Source organism: Carettochelys insculpta, chromosome 2 (genome assembly GCF_033958435.1).
Source record: "Carettochelys insculpta isolate YL-2023 chromosome 2, ASM3395843v1, whole genome shotgun sequence".
Taxonomy (NCBI): domain Eukaryota; kingdom Metazoa; phylum Chordata; order Testudines; family Carettochelyidae; genus Carettochelys; species Carettochelys insculpta.
The window spans coordinates 227435329-227456867 of record NC_134138.1 but is presented as its reverse complement, the minus strand read 5'-3'; the positions used below and the strand labels follow the sequence as shown (position 1 = coordinate 227456867).

The window sequence follows — 21539 nt, the reverse complement described above, 5'->3', positions numbered from 1 at the left end:
TTGCAACCCCTCTTCTGGATCCTCCGGAACTTCCTGATGAGGTTCTGGCTGCACTTTTCCCCACACCTTTTTATTCTTGCACACCCCATCTGTGGCCCCACTAAGTCGCGGTACCTCCTCGTCAGCCTCCTCCTGGCTATGGCCAAGGGAGCCATTTATAACACTTGGGAGAGGAGGCTGGCGGGGGGGAAGCCTGCGACTGTGGGGCCTATTTCTGCTCCGCTCTTCGCTTACAAGTCTGGGCAGAGTTCCTTTGGGCGGCGTCCACTGGCTCTCTCGACACCTTTGAGGGGCAGTGGGCGCTGTCCGGGGTTCTCTGCTCGGTGTCCCCTTCTGGTTCCCTCGTTTTAAACCTTTGACCTCCACTCCTGTCCCTGTTTTCTCTTTAGTTGTCCCCCGTACTTTGTTGGGGCCATGGTTTTTTTTTAATGGGTTCCCTCTCCCTTTAAGAGAGTCCTTTTAGTTGTGGGTGGGCTGCACCCACCCATTCCCTAGCCTTCAAATAGAACCCAGTATACTGTCCTTCTAGAAGGCTCCGGAAGCTTCCAGGTAAGGGTCTACCACTGGGTTTACCACACTAAGCACACATCTACAGTTCTTTTCAAAACCAGGGCCATGACTCCCAGATCCAGAGTCTGCAGTCGCAGGCTTGAGTACAGTGCTAAAAACTGCTGTGTAGATATACATGAGGTTCTTACTGCATTAATTATGAATTATTTTCTAACATATTTTCCACATTGTAAACGTATGTGTTCCTAGAGCTGTTTAAATTTTTTTTTAATTTAATGATTTGTATGATTGCACCTAGATTTCACAATCATGATCAAGTTCTGCATATATACACACAACAAAAAGACGATTGTTGCCTCAGAGAGCTGATGATCAGTTTTGTGGATGCAACAAACTTAAAACTTTTTTGCAAGTTGAATTACTCATTCTACTTGGTGCATGTTTTATAGCTGCTTGTATTTTATGGCTTCTGCTTATTTCCTGGAGGAAAGGAAATGGATGTGATATTTTCTCCCCCATAAGTAACTTTTTTTGCCCTCCGAGCCTTCTACTCTAGAAGAATAAATTATAATAAAACTTAATACCTAAATGGGCAAAATACATATATGTGCGAGTTTTGGAAAGTTTGGCTGAGAAGACACTCTGGAATCTGTAATGACCACTAAAATATTTCCGTGTTGTATAACAGTACATTAGAAATGAAAACATCATTAGGGAAGGTGAATATATTACTTGCTGAAGCAGATGGATTCCATGTCTAATTAATCAATGACCCTAAAGCTAGAAAAGTACTCTATGTAAAAGCTAAATAAAAATATGGTTTAAATAAACCTTTCTCTAGTGTTAAAGTTCCTCATTAGCAGAAGATGCCAAATCATGACACAAGTCTCCATCAACAAGCTCCATCTTCCACAGGGTTGAAGCAAATGTCATCAGAAATTATTGGGCTTAAACACATAAGATCCCCGTGTGATCAAATTACTTCCTTTTTATTTTCTCAATAACCCTAGGTATCCTCAAATTAAAAACTGGCAAGTGTTTCATGCCCTTTGGTATTCTTTCAGTAACAGATATAACAATTATTCATTATCCCATAATGGATCATTTTTATCAGAGTCCTGTGTCTCTTCTGTATATATAGAATAAATATTTGTTTTCTCATTTTTCTAAACTAGAAAATACAGATAGAATAGGTTTGAAGTGTCAACTATAATTCATTGCCTGCAAAGAAAGGTCTTACACTGATACTGTGTGGCAGGAAAAAAAAAAACCCTATCTAAATCATTTCAGCAGCAAGCTTATAACCAAGATAGCATCTGTATTTTCCTTCTTGAAAATATATCTACCATAAATTAAAGGAGGTCTTCAGCATTTATTAAAATGCATGTGACAAGTTTAACCCCAACTTCATCAGAAGCCTGTGTATGATTAAAAATAACCTTGAAGAGTTTAAAAGGAAGCGCAAGTGAAAGTTAAAATGAGTTTGCAGTGAGTTCCTACTCATTCAATAAATATTGTACTTATAAAGAAATAATAAATCAAATTAACAAAAAAATGAACCAAGTACAGTAGTCCCTCGAGTTATGCAAGGATTGCATTTCCTCTCATCCTCGCATAACTCAAATTTTGTTTCAGTTGGGGGGTGGCTTTTTTCCCCAGCAGAACATGCATTCTGTAGCTGGGGAAGCAGCAGGAGCACCTGCAGCTCCTTTTGGAAAGTAAGTCTGGGGTTGGGGAGGGTTAAGGCTGGTAGTGGGTTGGGGCCATTAGGGGGTAGGGGTGGGCAGTGGGTTTAAGCCAGGGTGGGTTAGGGCTGCAGGGGATCAGGAGTGGAGTTGAGCTAGAGCCACACATGGGGGTGGTTGAACTGCAGGGAGGGAGGGATGAGCAGGAGCACCACATGTGAGGGATGGAGGGTTTGAACTGGGGTGGGTTGAGCCTGAGCCATGTGCGAGGGGTTGAAATGGGGCATGGGGAGTGCTTGAACTGGACTGTGGTAGGGGAGGTTGAACCAGGGCCACAAGGAATGGGATTTTGAATTGAGCTTAACTCACATCAATGCAAGTTAAGCGCAACTTGAAATTGTGCATTTTGAATGTTTACTGCATGGGGTTCAACAGGAATTGAGTGCATACATTTAGCATTTTTCAAGTGATAGGTTCTATTAAAGGTTAATGTACTGTATGTTTATACAAGCTTGCAAGAGTATTAAAATGTATGCTTTTAAATAAATTTGAGGTCTTTTGTTGACTTAAACCCAGAGTTTTAAATATATTTGAACATTGAGCTCAGTGTTGCAAAATCTCATGATTAGAGAGCCTAAATCTAATTTTGGTGTGGTGCAGTGGAGAATCTTCCTTTGAGCCTCTTTACCTTTATTCACGTACAAAGTCGTTATACAAGGGGTCATTTGAAATCAACAGGAATAAGGTTTTCCAGGACTGAGATCTTAGTATGCATTTGAGCAATTGTCAATTCACTGCCAGATTTATGAATATCATCGCATTGATATTCATAGGAATTTATAGCTGCAGTGCATTTTAACTATATTTTGCTAATTTTATTTTTAGAGTTGTTTGAATTCACTGTGCCCCTGGAGCCTATTAATAAAGAGCTTTTGGTAGTAGCATTGGCTCTCAACCTTTCCAAACTACTGTGTCCGTTTCAGGAATCAGACTTGTCTTGTGTACCCCAAGTTTCACCTCATGTAAAAACTACTTGTTTACAAAATCAGACATAAAATTGCAAAACTGTTGCAGCACACTGTTGCTGAAAATTTGCTTACTTACTCATTTATCATATAATTATGCAATACATCAATTACAATATAAATATTGTACAGTACCGTACTTAGATATCAATGTTTAATATATATGGAGCAGTATAAAACAGTCACATGAAATTTTAGTTTGTACTGACTTTACTAGTGCTTTTGACATAGCCTGTTGTAAAACTAGACAAATATCTGTATGAGTTGATGTGTCCTTTGGAAGACCTCTGCGTGGCACCAGGGATACATGTTCCCCTGGTTCAGAACCACTGGGTTAGGGAACATGAAGTATTTTCTCTTCATTTCCTTTTATGGGAACAGTATTGTCAAGCTGTGTTGGTTTTTGTTTAGGGAGCCTGTTCTGGATTGCTAAATATCTTGCTGATGTTGACAGGGTGTTTTAAGGTGGTTGCTTTTTATGTTTTTGACATTTATTCAGTGTCTTTGTAACTCAGAAAACCAAGGAGTATTCTTATCTTTCACTATCTATCGCTTATCATTAGTGAGTTTATGAAATTAACTGTTTTACCTTTTAAGATTTAATTTGCTAACAAGAAATGTTAATCAATTTCCAAAGCACCCTAAGACAGTAATATATTTTACACTGCTTAGTTACTGGAATGGTAAAATAAGAAGAGGAACGTGATCGGAGGTTCAGCAGTATGTCTCTGTGAGTACATTTATTCCACAGAAACAAAAAACCCAGGGCAGCGAATCTCAGAGCCAAGAAAAATTGAAAATAGCCTATTATCTCATTTCATCTGAAGTGTTCAAGTCAGTAGGTTCAGGTCTTCACTGGTTAGGTAGATAAAGTGTGATGTTGAACATATAATAAACCAGAGAATAAAAGCTTATGCCACAAAATCCATTGAAAGGTCTCTGCAACAGCAGAAGAAATATATAGGAAAACTGCCAATTTCTTTTCCATTTTTCAGGAGGGGTGTTTGTAGCTTTGAGAACATTCTTTCATGTTCTTGCTTTTAAATTAAGGTCCCAATTCAAGAGGGGATTGAAGAAACCTCCCTTCCTTCCCACGCACCATGGGGCAAGACCCAGGTGGAGCCTGAGCAAAAGAACTTTAACCCAAAGAATTTGAAAGACTGTCTGTTGTGTTTTGGACTTACTACCACAAAAGTGGGACCTTGACATATGGCCAGAGTGCTAGATCACTTCAGATTTTCGCATCATATATTCAGAGAAAACTTTGGAGAAACTGAGGGTCATCTGTAGGTGATGAGGTAAATAATCTCATAACCTTTCAAAAGAGCACTGAACTATCATTAATGACTTCATGGTTATTCAGAAAAAGTACAGTTAAAATATAAAGGACTGCAGGAAAAATTGCCCCTACAAAAAACTATTATCAGGAAACAGGTTTCCCAGTTCATCTGTTGTCTTTCCTCATTCCCTTCATTCTTTCAGAATCATCTCAGTGTAATTCCAGAAACTTAGTGTCAATTTGATTCTTGAATATTGGTTATGTATTCTGTCGGCATGAGCATATTTAAAGATAAAATAACCTTAGTTGCAGTGTAGTACCAGAATTTTGTGTTCCCATAGAGATCAACCATCTCTGTCCCCTACATAGCTCCAAGAAAGGATAGGTACTCTACTAACTACCTGCTTATCCTGAATGTTGGAAAGGAAGTATTTTATGAAAAGTCAAAATATTGCATAAGGACTTTCATTATGGCTGGGTCTACACGTGCCCCATCCTTTCAAAAGGGGCATGTTAATGAGCAGGTTTGAAAGACGCTAACGAGGCGCTGCAATTATGCAGCGCCTCGTTAGCATAATGGCAGCCCCAGCGATTCGAAAGTGCGGCTTTTCGAATCGTACGCCGCCCATGGAGACGGGACCTTCCGAAAGGCCCCCCCCCCCCCGAGTTTTTGAAAGCCCTTGGAACATGCCCCTTGGAAGAAGGACTTTCGAAAACTGGGGGGGGGGTCCTTTCAGAAGGTCCCGTTTCCATGGGCGGCACGCAATTTGAAAAGTCACACTTACGAATCGCCGCGGCCGCCATTATGCTAATGAGGCGCTGCATAATTGCAGCACCTCATTAACATCTTTCGAACCTGCTCATTAGCATGCCCCTTTCGAAAGGAAGGGGCACGTGTAGACCCAGCCTATGTGTTTTACTGGAAGTTTCTCAACTGCCTGCCTACAAATTAGAAAGCCATTTCCAAGTGGAGCAGTGCATAGAGTAAGGTTATGAAGAACAAGTTTCATAAAGCAAATGACTATTTCATAAACAGATACAAACGTTTAATAATGACATTTGTTGCCTACGTAGACAATGGTTGCACTGTGGAGCTATTTAGAGATACCGAGGTATCCCAAAATAGTAATTCTGCATCTAGGAAATGTGCCTGGTATTTTTAAGTAGTTTTTGAAACACTGAGTGCGCTATTTCAGCATTCCTTTACCCCTCATTGTGAGAGGAGTAAGGGTTGCCTCAAAATAGCACTGTATTTCAAAATTAGTCCCGAAATAGCCTGTTTTGAAATTGACTGAAAATAGGATACGCAATTTATGTAGTGCAAATTGTATATCTTAATTTGAGTTAGGGGCACAGTGTAGACAGCCATACCGAACATGTCCACCCTTCAGAATTAACTCATGTGACCCACTTTCAAGTTCGTTCGTTCATTCATTCTAGGCTACAATGAGGGCGAGAGGCCACATTACAGAGTAAGAGGTGAGTGCTATAGGGTTTCTGTGATATCTTGCTGGACACAGTGAAGCCTAATGCAATCACATTGCTCTCACACTTATGGGGGCACATCCCATGACTGGTAGTACTTCAGCACACTGTATCACTCTATCTTTGTTAGTTTTATTGTGGGAGAATGGATCTGCACCTTCTGTGGATCCTGGGTGAAAATGTTACAAACACAGTAGCTCACTAAATTAAACCACAGCTGGTTGACATGCTCCAGATTTCCGTCTGTTGCCTTTGTTTCCGTTGGTGGTAAGGCATGCTGTATGTTAAGGCAGAAATTAGAGTAAATGGGACCAAGCATGAAGTCATTTTACTCATGCTACCTGAGTTTTAGTACCAAATCTCTTCTAAAAGGGTATCGATAAAGAGACTCCAGGTCTTTCTCACGTCACACACAAAGTCTATGGGCCTTGACTTTAACCTTAATTTATACAGTCACTGGAGTTCTTTGAGATGTGTGGTCCCTAGCTGTAGTCCACAGCCTGTCCTTCTTCCTCTCTTCTTTGGATCTGAACCCTAAAAATGATTCACTTTACAGAAGTAACTGGTTGGGTGGGTGTTCTGTATCACCTCTTAAGTCTGTGGTTTGAGCAAGAGGAAAAGGACAAAGGTGCAGACCAACAGACATGACTAATGAATGTTACTCTGGTCTCTGGTATCTGGACTGCATATGCACATTGAATGAGATACAGACAGGAACCACATAGCTCAAAGAACGGCAGTTTCTGTAGAAGGCAAAATAATTGTTTTTTGGCACTCTAAGTAAGATCGCTTTTGCCCATACTTTGCCTCCTAATTGCTCATGAAGCAGCTGTCCAGCCAGAAGATCAAATAAATGGGAATCAGGTTTCTATCAACTAAAAATTGCTCTTTTGCATATTTTATAGCTTGTTGTTTATTTTATTATATCACGTACCATAATATTCCCATTTTCAAATGCTTGTTTTTTAAGGAAAAATCCTAATGCTTCAAAATTTATAGTTGTACAATCTTTCTTTCTGCATTAATTTTATCTATTCTCTTTCTGATCTGAGGTGAAACAGGTGATTCTTTGCAGTAAAAGCTAAAGCTTTTAAATCTTTCTGTACTTTCTGAATATAAAGTTTTTCATCCGTGAAGCTCTGTATGAGAGTCGCTAAGCATTATTATCCATTCTTAACAGATTGGATAACTGAAGCAGTGAGTTTGACTTTTCCAAAGGCAAAAAAATGATCAGTAGCAGGCCAGTATCAGAGCTGGGATTAAAGCTCTGAAATTTCTGGTTCAAGTTCTGTGCTCAGACCACACCCTTCTCTGAATACAGTTATTTATTTAATTGTTTTAGCCGACTGTGGGCTACTACCAGAGCTTTTTAAAATTATAAACCATTATTGTGTGGCCCTTCTCCTCAGGTCAGCTAACAGCATCAGCCTCATCTACCCATTTGTCAGCTATTCAGGTTAAAGTTTCTGTGCTCCCCTCCACCCTGTTCTTTATGCATGTGTAGTCAGACGCCATTACTGATGTGGTACTCTGGCATCTGCTCTGCTGCCTTCAGTGATGACAACGGTTCGGCTCTGTCCGTGTGTTCTCTCCGAGATGCAGTGCATACTCTATAGTTAGCCCAGACTGCAGACGTCTGAGAGTCCCCAGTAACCACAAATCAGATAAGGTATGAAGGCCCTGGAACCAGGTTTATTGTTAATTGATACATGGGCTCTAGGACCCTGGACGTCTAGCTCAGTCATCAACAGTTTGCACTAGTACATGCATGTGCTGTGACAATGGACTGGGCACAATTCAGTGGCAAGGATTTTCTGCATTCCCCTGGCCAGACAACACAGCCCCTTTGAGATACGCTTTTACACACCAATGCAAACATGATTGCATGTCCCTTAAGCCTATTAGATTAAAACGCCTTAAAGTAATCAGATACCACCCTTTACCTTGTATACAGTGGTTCGATCAAAACAACACTACCTATCATGTTGTCATCCTAACCCTCTGTTGATCCTGGGTTGGTATGTCCCTGTTATCTATGGGGAGTGTAATGGTACCAAGCTGTTTCTACAGCAAGATGTTCTGTTACCAAGCATGTGTCTTTCTGTAGTATCAACCTTGTGTCTTGCCACATGCCTGTGAGCAGAACCTGCCTTTTGCTCACAGGTTAAAGTTAACTGCTGATAATGGGCTATATCCACCCTGACTCAGTATACCTTATCAGCTCTGGCCCTCCCCTTTTACTGAGACCCCCTCTTCAAATCCTCCTCTGAAACCCCCCAGTTTATGCATCTGACAAAGCGGATCTTTGCCCATGAGAGCTTATGCTCCAAAATATTTGTTAGTCTATAAGGTGCCACAGGAATTTTTTGTTTTTGAAGATACAGACTAACTCGGCTACCTCTCTGATTTTTTTCTTTTAGTTAATGCTATGCTATTCAGGCCTTAGGCCGCCCCAAGCCTCATTGTCAGGCCCTTTCATTACTACAGCATAGTATGTCCTCTTTGATCTGATCCGTAAAACCACTGTCCTTTCCTCTGTCACATCCCTTCTCTTCAACCAGCTCTGAAATGAATTGACTAGCTGATAGTGGATAGTTTGAAGAGCTGTCAGGTATGTTCAGTATTTAGAGCTGAGTGGATCTATAAAGGATTTAGAGTGGATCTATAAAGAGATATCTAATGTTTATTTTCTTTATGTATGCATTTTGATCATATCACTTTTATAACCCATCATATATCATGAGCCTGGGCCCATGAAAAACGTTAGTAACAAGATGTGTGTCCATCATTACCCTCGTCACTTCACTTTTATTTCTCTCACTCCCTTGCAGAGAACCTTTTACTCTGATTAGATTGTATTCTTCTGAGGGCAAGACTGTCTTTTACAATGTGTTGACAGTGGGGCCCTGTCTGCTGGCTCAGGCCTTACGGTAATCTGTACCAGTCAATAATTATATGGACTCCAGTTGCTGCAGATCTCCCCCATCCCATAGTTTTCATAGTAATCCATTCTCAGCTGTAGCATTGATACTGAGAGGCGTGTGCATATGCAACAGAGAGCACATTGCGTGGTCGTGAAAAGTTTTGTAAAATATTTCACTGTATTTGGATTGCTTCGGAAAACTTTATTTTATAACAGTTTTCTGTGGCTTTATGCAAGACCAGTGGCTGGTGGGGAGTTACACCTCATCGGGGTGCTTGAAATTTACAAAATGGAACATGTATTTCTTGGAGGTGGCTAGAGGCTCAGGTCTCACTTAGTTTTGCTGTCAGTTGAGAGAATTGGAGAGAGAGAATAGTCTACAAATTTCATACTTTTTTTTTCGTTTTAGGGAAATATCATCCCAAATGCTTTACTTTCTTGAAATTATTTGAATTGAAAATAGCTTAGCCCAGCTGTAGTCAGAATGATTAATGTGTCACTGTGAATGTGTCAGTTAAGTGTGTGAAGAGAGCACCAGAGAGCTATGAAAATTAGCAGTTCATTGTAGAGAGAATAAAATTCAGTTTGAAACAACATGTATTAACATGCAGTGTTTGCTGTTTTTCAACATGATTTGATGTTTTAAATTATTTTACTTTTAAGCAACCACTATCATTACATGTTGGTTGCTAGATTTAAATATGGTATTAAACAAATGGAAAAGCTACAGTAACAAGTAAAATGGTTATGTGTTGCTTGTTTTATTAGACTGACTGAGGTATAAGTATGTGAGAAACGCAGATAATGTGGATTCCATCAGATGCAAGTAACAGAAATGCAGTGTATTGATGCTGGAGACTAAATATTTACCACAGCAAAATACCATTTTTTTCTATAGAATTATAAATCTTTCAGCTCAATTTTTTATTTTGTGAGCTTAAACAGGAAAGGAGATGGTACTTCTAACTCCCTTAGACAAAGGGTCAATGGGCACAAAACAGACATCAAAACACTCCAGATCCACAAACCAGTTAGTCAACATTTTAATGGAATGGGGCATTCTGTCAATAACCTAAAGGTATGTGTGTTACTGAAAAGGAATTATTGCACCGTTTTGGAAAGAGAAACAGCCGAGCTGGCTTTTATATTCAAATTCGGCACATTAACACATGGTTTAAATTGTGATGGGAACTTTCTGAGTCACTATAGGGGCTTGTCTGCATACTTGGCTCAATCTAATTCTTGACCTTCCCCCCCACCCCTCCACTCTCTGATTTGCTCACCTTGATTATCTTTTTCTGATTTGTCCTCCTTGCTTACTGTTTTTGATTCTCTGTGCCTTAAATATTGAGTCTGTTCTGGTCTGGCTATGGTCTGAAGAAGTGGGTCTGTCCCACGAAAGCTCACCTAATAAACCATTTTGCTAGTCTTTAAAGTGCTACTTGAGTGCTTTTTGTTTAGGAAAGGAGATGGATTCAAATTCATGTAAACTGTCAGTTAAAGAAGCAACTAAATTAAAAAAAAAAGTCACCTCATTTTTGGAGTCTGCCTATCAATTTCTCTGACTTCATATATCTGCAAAATAAAACAATGACAAAATTAGAAAAAAAAGATGGTGACTAAGTAAATAAGTAGGTATCATGCTCAGATATGCTACAGTATTTACAATAAAATATATTAATTTAGCAAATTTAACATTGTAGCAAAATTTTGAGAAAAAGGGTAGATGACGTGAAACAAAATATAGTCTGGCAAAATAACTCTCTGAAGTAACACTCATTTATATGGAAGATCTTCTAAAACACAATTTTATTAAATACCCACAAAATAAACGTGTCCTTGGCCATGAATCCGTTCAAGATAAATACTGAGCACGGTTAGAACCCAATCCTGCAGATGCTTATATAAACAACTTTTCTTAAGTGAGTAGTACCAAAGTTAAATTGGATTATTTTATGCTAATCTCATTTGAGTTCAAGTGAACTACTTATGTTTTTACTGTTACATGTGTAAATGTGTGTATGATATTGCCCTTGACATATTGTGAAGAATAGTGGCACTGGGATATTGCAATATAAAAGACAAAAACTTGTGAGTGAACAGATTTTCAAGGAATGGAAATGCTCAAGTTGCATGAAGTTTTCCTAATGATGTTAAATGGCTGCAGCAGTTTACGGAATAGTTGGTAAATAGTGATTTATAATATCAGCTCTGTAATGGGCTACGATGCCATAAAAAAGCAGTGCTCTAATTAGTTATAGTCAAATTGTGCCTCATTTTAAGTTTCTTTTTTATTGTTGACTTACTGTAATATAATTGCATTTAAGTGTTCTTTTTCCTAAGCCTTTTAACAAGGCTTTGCATGTGTGTGCTGATCTCCAACTGCTAGTCACCTTCGATCCAGTATTGTAGAAGAACAGTCTCTAGATTTATCAGAGAAAGATTCAGAGAAACATAGGGTAGGAGCCCTTTTCATGATAGATGTCTAGATGAGGGCAAGGTCTACCTTTTGGATTTGATTTGACATTTTGACAGGTGACTTGTCTTCTTCCAGATTAACTAGAAAATGTTGACTGACAGAATTTGTTTTGCAGCTTAACAATAACATGCTTAATATGTTTTGAGGCATATGTTACCTTTACAGATTTCCCCTAAGTAAATTTGAGCTGTAATAATGTTTAAAGGGTTGGATGTTATTGTTGTAGGCTTACAATTATTTAAATTTAATATACAAATATATTGAATATTCATTAATATGAAATATTTTTATTATTTTGTGGTGCAGGAATTGATAGTATGAAGCTTAAACAATGCATGTACTTAAAATTTGTCATTTTGTTTTAAAGAATTGGCTATGTGTAATTGCTCTCTTCACAAATAGAGTCACTATCAATTATTAAGTTATCCCCAAAGAATGAAATGGTAATTAAAAAAAATTAGGTATCGAAACAGAAAAATCTAGAAGGGAGATTGAAGTGAATTTATTATATTTAAATACACATTCTTTAGTTCTTAAAGAAAGAACCTGAATGTCATGTTAAAGTAAAAAGCAAGCCTTTAAAAAAAATTAAGAACACATGTACATCCTTAACTTGAAATATATGAATGTTCCTGTTGAAATTGGTTCTGTCTTTTCCTTTCAAGATCTAATGATCAATAATAATGAACATGTGTCTGTCTAATATTTAGATTATTGTAGTGCCCAGACACCCCAATCAGGGCAGAAGGATAGCCCCTCACTGAAATGAAACTGGCCATGCTCCCTGCTCAATAGATGGTTATAACAAAATAAAAGTTATATGTAAACTATTTTAAGTATGTAGTATATACATTTAAATACAAGGTAGTGTATTTGACATGTCAATTTTACATTTATTTGATATCATGAAATTTTGTAGGTGGACCTGCAAACTTAAATAGATTAAAGGAGGTTTCTTCCAAAATGTAAGGCATTTATAGTGTTTAAGTCAAAACATGAAACTCTAAATTCTGGCTGACCAGAATCTCTCCAGCTGCTGTAAAAGTAAATACCGCCATTGTACCCTTCCCTGTCCCCACATTAAAACCATGAATAATTTCTGCGGGAAAAGGAAGGTTTTCATAGTTTTCATTGCTAGATTAGGGATTCACATGCATAAAGATGTAGGCTAGACCATGCTCTAGAATAATACTATAGGACCTGATCCATTGCTCATTGAAATTAGTGAAACAGCTCCCATTGATTTCATTGGGCAAATTTGAACCTTACTTTATGTTTCAGATGAAGTCCAAGCTGGCTTCTCCATGGGTTATGATGAGGGAACTACAGCAGGGGTGAAACATCTCAGGGTTTTCTGTCCTGAGCAGCCAGAATTTGTACTGTTGCCTCACAATTAATTTGTATCACCTTTAGCTAAAGAAGTATTAATGCTGCTCGTAAGAAGATGTAAAATACTCAGTGTGTGTAGTATATAATAAAGCTATAGTTCCACTGGCATTTTTTTATAACATCATAAACCACAAGGGCAAAACTAAATTGGTTCATTCATGTCATAAATAATGGCAGTCATTCTCTCATTATGTGGGCAGAAGTTACATGTAATACATGTTTTTAAAAAAGAAAAATCTGTTCCTTCATTCTGGCTGTTTGTTGTCTTATCCTTCTCTGTAGTATTGACTTTGTTCCTGTATCTTTTCCACTCCCTCTGCCTCCAAAAGTTTCTGGTCCTTCTCTGATTCTTCATTAGCAGGTGGATTTAAAAATACATACATTCTAAAGATTTTTATTGTATAGTTTTCTGACATCACCATGTTGCAATATTGACTACATAAGAACGATCCCATGTTTTACACCTTGAGGTATACTACAGTAAGAGAGTAGAGGAAAATGGGAGAAAATTTATCTTCACTATTTCATACATTGTATTATTGCACACATTTCATGTGGGTTTGCTAAGAGTTTCCAAATTACTGTAAATTTATAATCTAGTTTTAATTTTTTTTCTAATTAAATATGCATTTCCTCCTGTCACAAGGAAAAACTTTGGTTCTGCTTTTTACAGTAATTTAATTAAGCATGCCCTGTATGTTCATTTCAGTATTTATCATGGCCCACTAAAGTTGGAATTCAGTGTATAATGGTAGATTAATTGCCCTTTGTATTAAATGAAATAAGAATCCCAGATATGCAGAGTCATGAAATTTAATTGTGTTCCTCGATTGCTTATTCAGTGCATTGGAAAACTGAATCAAGGAATACAGAAGAAAAGAGGCAAAGGTTGTTAAATGTAGCGCATAACTCGGATTTTGAACTTTACTTAATGAACCGAGTGTTTATTACTTTGAAATAAATGCAGTATTTAAAGAATTATGGTGGAATTGTAAAACATTAAAACTCTAATTAATATTTGTCAGAAGCATTGTTGCACTCATTTTACTTAAAATACTTTCATTATGGTCAATAGTTTTTTCATTTATTGAGATAAATGTTTTATACAGTGGTATTACCCTATTAAGTATCTCTTAAAGTTTAAAACATGGACTTCAGTGATATTTAGGTAGATTTATTTCACATGTCGCAGGTCAGTAAAATTGTTGACCCTACTTTGGGGGAAGTATTTTGTCTTATATATCTGCTTATGCTTTGCAACTTAATGTTGTTAAGTATTTTGAGCAAAGTTAAATTAGTGTTGAGACCTCTTGCTAAAAAGCTAGGTACTCAGGCTTATTTAGGAAAATAGTTTTTTTAAAAAGCATGAGCAGCTGAAAATAACTTCTTAAGGATTTTACTTAAATGGGAATTTAAAAAAATTGAATTGGTTTATTAACTGTCTATGTGAGGATTTAGCAGCTTTTTGTGCTTGTACAACTAAGTAAATGAGATATCTGGACTTGCTCTTAGCATCAAGAATATGGGTGCAAAAAAGGTTAAAGATTCACTCTGCAATAGCAGATAATGTAGATTAAGACATTTTAATGGGAGTAAATAAAGGATTGAAATTATGTTGCTTTCATTTGGGAGTAATGTTGGCAGATGGATTGTTAGTCTATAGATGGCTATTCTTTATTTAGCAACATAATGTCCAGGTAACATAGAAACTGAAGCTCCCTTGATAAAGCTTTTCTACTTCATAAACATCTAGTGACAATATCACATCAATAGAAAAATATTATTTCTTTATGACAATGGTTACGCTGACCCAAACTGCTGGCAACAGTATACAAATAGTTTCTGCTTGCTGGCAGAGGCTGCTGCTGGCAGAAAAAGCAGAGTAAACGGGGTCCTGCTAGCGCACCTCCCACTTTGTCAGCAGCCTTTTATGTCTGATTTTGTCTAGGAATAAGGGTCTGCTGACAAAGGGAGTGGGGGAGAGGGGATCACCAGCAGAACCTTGTTTACCCTGCTTTTCTTCATTGCCAGCAGCAGCCTCTGCTGGCGAGCAAATATTCAAATGACTGACCATTTGCATTTTGAAGACCACCCATTTGCATACTGCTGCTGGCAGTTTGGGTCAGTGCAACCATAGCCAAAGGCTGTGGCCACACTTGGCCAAAACTTCGAAATGCCATGCAAATAACCAAATCGAAGAATACTAATGAAACGCTGAATTGAGTATTCATTACCTTATTAGTATTCACATGCTGCCAGCCGCTGCGCTTTAAAAGCACAGCTTTCAAATGCACGCAGCTCAGCGCAGCTATATGGGGGTCCTTTTGAAAAGGACCTCCGCACGTTTCAAAATCCCCTTATTCCTCTCAGCTGAGGAGAATAAGGGGATTTCGAAATGTGCGGGGTCCTTTCCGAAAGGACCCCCGTGTAGCCACACGTGTTCGAAAGCTGTACTTTCGAAGCACCGCAGCCAGAAGCGTGCTAATGAGGCGGTGAATATTCAGTTCAGCACCTCATTAGTGTTCTTTGATTTGACCATTAGCATGGCCATTTCGAAGTTTTATCTTAGTGTGGACACAGCCAAAGCGTATAGCAGGATATGTGAGTGTGAAACTGAATGCTTGCAGAAGTTTTTTGTTTCGTTTTGTGTTAAAGCATCATGCTTGTGATAGTACCAAATACTTGCTTGGAGGTAAAAACAAATGGAGCCTACCTTTGTACACAGATGAGGCAATGCCTCCCAAGTCATTTTGCATTTATTTAATAGTTGTGCTTTAGATCCATAACACTGTATGAGCATTTTTTCATAAGGTTAAAAGTATGTAAATCTAATGCTTTCAAAAGTTAACACTGAGGGGGCTAAAGAACAAACATTTCCTTAGTACTTTCTACAAATAGAATCAGCTGAACTTGTAAGACAAGTATTTGGTTCCAAACGCCACCTGCCCAGTTGAAAATACCAACTGCAGTGGCAGTCAGCCAAAGGGGCCACTGAATGGAATGGCTGCCTCCTAAGAAGAGGGAGAAACAGATGGAGGCTATGAAAGCTGGCGTAACATCCTACTGCTATCGTGAGCATTAAGTGAAATTTGCCTGTAAGGAATCTTGAAATGGCACATTTATCTCTTTAATCAAAATTAGAAGCAAGTAGATGGAAAATAGAGATACTGACAAGCTATTTTAAATACTTTAAAGTTCTTGTACCATTATAAGTTAAAAGGGCTTTGTTTTGACATAAACATGCAGCTGCTTGTAGACACTAGGGAGACTCTGCTGAAAATAATTCTTTTGGTCTTGCACTGCCACCTAGAGTATGGTACTATTTACTACTTAATTTTAGGTGTTCCTTTGGAAACAATATTCCTCACTTTAGCTTTGCTACTGAACAAAAGAGGGCAGGGAACTGCAACCAGTTAATTGATGTCATGTTTGCTTACATTTAAATGGTTAGTTCATTCATGGCTTTCGTTATATCTGCTTGGCAAGCATTTTGTTGTAGGAAATTGGTGGGCTTTGTCAGTAAGAATTAATGGAGGTAAAGGTAAGATTGTCAGCTTTACAGGGATCCCAGCGGGTGCATTTTCTTGATGGCTGCTTCAGAATACTTCATGAAGAAAATGTCAAACTTGTCGAGGCTGTCACTATGAAAATGATCCATGTAGCAAGGGTCTCCTTTCCTTGGGAACAAACAGCTGCCTTATCACTGCAAAGCTGCTGTGACAAACCTGCCATCTATCATAGGAGAAATATATTTGTATATAATATCCACTGGTAAAGAACTGTTCTAGTAATATTCTGTATTCCTGAACTACCTTTTTTAAGATTTGTCAGTTACACTTTTTGAGAAGATAATGAGGGTTTTGAAAGAAAAATCTTTGTTTTTGTGCACTTCAGCTCATTATGGTCGTCGTCTTTCTGGTTTGCTACTTAGATTAATTTCTGTGACTACTTTCCTTAAAATTTGGCATTTTATGTTGAAAACAGATAGGAATTTAACCTAAAAGAAAAACCGCAAGCTTTTGAAATCCTTTTCTGACGAGGCATATGGGAAGAACCCTGAACGTGATTAAAGATAGGTTTTCCCTTCATACGAGTGATGCTTTGATTAGTAGAATCTGTGTAATACAATAAAGTATCTGCCTTCTATTACAGACTTTAATGATACAAATATTGCAACTCTTATCTAAGAAATGTTCTCACATAGTCATTTTGCTCTGAAAAGAACTGCTAGAATACCTTAAGCACACTAGTAAAAAATAAAGAAAGTGGGAATGTTAAGAGAAGGAAACAAAATATTTCAAGTACCATTCAGTGCACACAATATATGTAGGCTAGTTGTAGAAAATAGCCATACTTACTTAAATGAACTGTTGTGTCAAAATTACAGAAGTAGGTTGTGTTATGTGCAAGCTGTAAAGAAACTGTGTGCTTCAGCTTTGTTTGAATTAGGGAACCATCATGTCTTGAGATGGACACTTATCAGTACCGCTGATGAATTTCAGAGGTCATTCAGAAATTGTTGCTTTGACAAACCTGAAACTCAAGGCTGTTCCCTGTTATAGGCTTTAGTGCCTCTTGGCATTCAAAGCAGCACTGTCTTGCAACAGGTATAGCAAAAGTAGGTTCCCAAGAACCTCATCTGCATCAAGTCCCACCATCAATTGTCTCCAGTATAAACCAGTGTATAAAGCCATTCACTTTCTGCTGAGATGGCCTATTCAGCCCTCTCTACTGGTGAATCACCCCACACTACATCTGTTAGCATGTTAATCAGGAAGGGCATTTTCTGATCAAGCTTCACACTGCTCCTATGGTGGATTTATGATTTCCAACCATATGATCACAGTCAGGTGAACTATCAGGATGAACAGCTCTGCAGTTCTGTTTGTGAGTTTTCGTCATGTAACATCTTTCATTCTTTTGGAGAATATACCACGATTACTTTCCTTGCTCTTGAACAGATTAAGTAATCTTTTTTTCTGTTTGGTTTCTACCCACTAACTAGTCAATTTTCATAGTTTTTGGTTGTTAAAGTTGTATGGGGAGACTGGGGGGCTCTGATTGGGAGTGTGCAAGCTCTGGCCTGCATGAGGAGGCTGCAGGCAGGGACTGAGGAATTCAGAGCCCGGGACAGGGATCTGGGCTGAGGCAGGGGATTGAGGTGTTGTGGGGAACGTGAAGGCTCTGGTTGAGCATGCAGATTCTAGGGTGTGGCTGGGGATAAGGAGTCTGGGGCACAGGAGGGTACTCTGTGTCTGAATTGAGAATTCAGAAAGTGAGTGGGGGATCAGAGCTGGAGCAAGAGGCTGGGACTGGTTTGGGGTGGAGGCTTAGTGGGTACAGACTCCAGGCGACACTTACCTTATGCAGTTCCCAAAAACAGCAGCATTTACGTGCTCCGGCTCCTAGGCAGACATGTGGCTAGGAGACTGCATACTGCCCTGTCCTCAGGTGCTACCCCATAGCTCCCATTGGCAATGGTTCACAGCCAATGGGAGATGGAGAGCCAGTGCTTGGGGCAGGAACAGCATGTGGACTGGTCCTGTGACTGCCCCTTCACATAGGTACCTATGAGGAGACGGGATGCAGCTGCTGCCAGGAGCTGCATGGATCGAAGGCAGGCAGGGAGCATGACTTAGCCTACTGCACCACCAACACGACTTTCACAGATGGGTCCCTATTAGACCAGACATTCCAGTCAAAAACTGGATACCAGGCAACCCTGTCTTGAGTATGCATTGCCTCAATTAAATTTATAAGCACTCTGGCTATGTCAGTGCTACCTTTCCTCTTTCAAAAGAGGCACGCAAATAAGGAAATAAAAATGCAAATGAGGCACATATATACATATCTGGCACCTTATTTGAATATTCTTTCAAAAGAAGAAAAGCAGTGTAAACGCAGCTCTTTCGAAAGTAACCCCATCTTTGAAAGAATCCTGCCTATTTTTTTTTTTTGAGGAAGAAGGGTTCTTTCGAAGATGGAGATTACTCTCTAAACAGCCATGTCTACACTGCTTTTCTTCTTTTGAAAGACAAATATGCAAATGAGGTGCCATATATATAAATATGTTCCTCATTTGCATTTTTATTTCCTTATTTGCATTCCTCTTTCAAAAGAGGAATGCTAGTGTAGATATAACCTCTGTTGTTGTACAGTATTTTAGATTAGATCTTCCTGTTCCCCCCGTTGAGATGTCAATAATAATGTGCTAGTAGCTACTTGTTTGCTTTTAATCGACGTTAAATGTTATGCATCACAAAATTGCTATCTTTTCCTACTAAATGTGTAGCAGAGTGTATTTAGATGTCTGTTTCTCCATCTTGATTCACAACAAGGCGCATTTGTTACTGTTCTTACAGTTCTTTTTTTACATATGATGTATATGAAAGAGCAAATTTTATGTATGCTCTAGGACACAGATATATAATATTGTGTCTCATAGCACACTGAATTGATGGATATTGTATGAGGTATGACCCCCATATATATATGTGTGTGTGTGTATAAAAAAAAATAAGGGCGGTGTCTACACTAGCCAAAACCTTCCTTATTCCTAGGAATAAGGGGACTTCGAAGTAGCCAGGGTCCTTTCGAAAAGGAGCTCTGTCTGGACGAGCCGCACGGCGGTGAGCCGCGTCAATTTTGAAGTGCTGCGGTTGCCCCCATGCTAATGAGACACTTAATATGTATTTCAGCGCTTCATTAGTAAACTTTGAAATGGCCATTTGCATGGCCATTTCGAAATTTTTGGCTAGTGTAGACGTAGCCGAGTTGGGGGAGAGAGAGAGGGAGAATTGTCTGTAATTTCCTGTGGAGTTAGTAATAGTCTGTTTCACTTCTTTTTCTTCAAGAGTTCAGATAACTAGCTGATGGTAATGTAAAGAAATTGACATGTTTTGAGTGAAAGGGATAAAAACCCAATAAGTTGGCCTTTCTTATATACAAAATACACGTTTTTCTTACCTTCTCCCTTCCCTGTGTAGGGACTCAAGGCCAGATGGCATGAATTTTATGTGCATTTATTTTGATTTTATTTTTATAAATTATCACACATTTTCAGTAAAGAAAACATCCTTTATGCTTGTTATATTCTAGGAGGTGTCTCTGTTATAATTAGCAGCTTTTTAGAAGTGAAAATAACATACTGGTACCTACAATTCTCTCAGGATAGTGATTATAATGTAATTTTTCAATGACTCTCTCTGTCCCATTTTTCCTGTCACTTTTCTTTGGTCTAAAAGTTACTATGGATATAAGATGCTACCCATGGCACTTTCGCATGGCTGTACCGCCTTCTCTCGCTCGCTCGCTCGCTCTCCCGCCCCCATCTCTGCTTCCCCCACCCCCTGCTGTTAAATTTGGCTTTCTTGGACCCAGTTTACCAGTCTGAGCCACCAAATTCCAGTTGTAATGTGTTGATCAATGAGTTTGATCTGTTATTATCACAACTATAAAAGAACAGCAATTATAGACAAGTTATCTTGATTTATTTCAATGTGAAAGTAATACTTGGGCTGTGAAATGTAAGTATACTTCATATATTTGGGGGCTAGTTAATTTAAATTAGTAACTCATACTTGTGCTCTCTACTGGTTCCCAAATTCATTTATTATTGTAATTCCAAATCTGGGAGCCACCACATGAGAACATAAGAATGGCCACACTGGGTCAGACCAAAGGTCCATCTTGTCCAGTATCCTGTCTTCCTACATATCTCAATGCATGATGCCCCAGAGGATGTGAACAGAACAGGCAGTCATGAAAGAGGTCCCTCTCCGACATTCATTTCCAACCTCTGACAAACAGAAGCTAGGGACATCATTCCTAGCCATCCTGGCTAATAGCCGTTGATGGACCTCTGCTTTCTGAGCTGGTATGGTACTTGATGGCAGCTATTCACATGCACTTATGCAGCCTGTCTTGTGAGGCAGACCAATGCTACGTACAAGCAGACTAAACATTTGTTAAGTGGCCCAAGCAACTGAAGAGGGACACTTATGAATTATTAGTATGTGTGGTGCGGGGGGGGATTAAAAATATTGCTGCTTAGGGCTTCCAATGTGTTAGCATCAGCTGGGGAAAGCATGGGGTCAGACCTTCCCCTCTGACCTCAATACCAGCCTTTTTCAGCAATATCTATATGAGATTTTTCAGAGAGAAGTTGGGGCACAATGGGCTCCATTCTCACCATGATGGAAATTACTCAGCAAAAATAGTTCATGGAAGTGAATATTTTTGCTCACTAAGGGCCAAATGCAATGTAAATCAAAATGTTTCTTGCAAGGTGTGTGGGGAGCAGATTTATGTGCAGAATGTAGTATGTGCTTTCTAAATACAACAGCTAACTCTGCAAATTTATGTTATGTGTAGTGAAATGTATGGCCATATTTACTGAGGCAGTTTATATTGATATGCTGTCTTATGTGGCACCCATAACCGTAGTTTCTGACCATCTCAGTATATTTAATATTTTTATCCTGAACTCCCCCAGTCAATTAGGAAAGTTCTAGTATTTCTGTTTTGCAGATGGGAAACTGAGGCACAGAGCGACAAATTGACTTTCCTCCAAGGTCATACAGGGAGCCCCACTACAGAAAATACAACCGAGGCTTCTTGTACCTAAATGAGGACTCCAGCCACTACACTGCCATCCTGTGCAGCAGTGACTATTTACCTTTAATCCCTGGCAATGGGCTTTCATGTAAATCAGAACATTTTATAACACCCAAATTTCAGTGTATTTTGTTTGTTGCTTTATTGA

The 21539-nt window shown here is 38.8% G+C and overlaps 1 protein-coding gene across 4 annotated transcripts in view; it reads left to right on the top strand.

Moving 5' to 3' along the window:
* PHF14 (PHD finger protein 14) overlaps positions 1–21539 on the top strand; it is a 286072-nt gene that overhangs the window by 263382 nt on the left and 1151 nt on the right. The window lies entirely within an intron of this gene.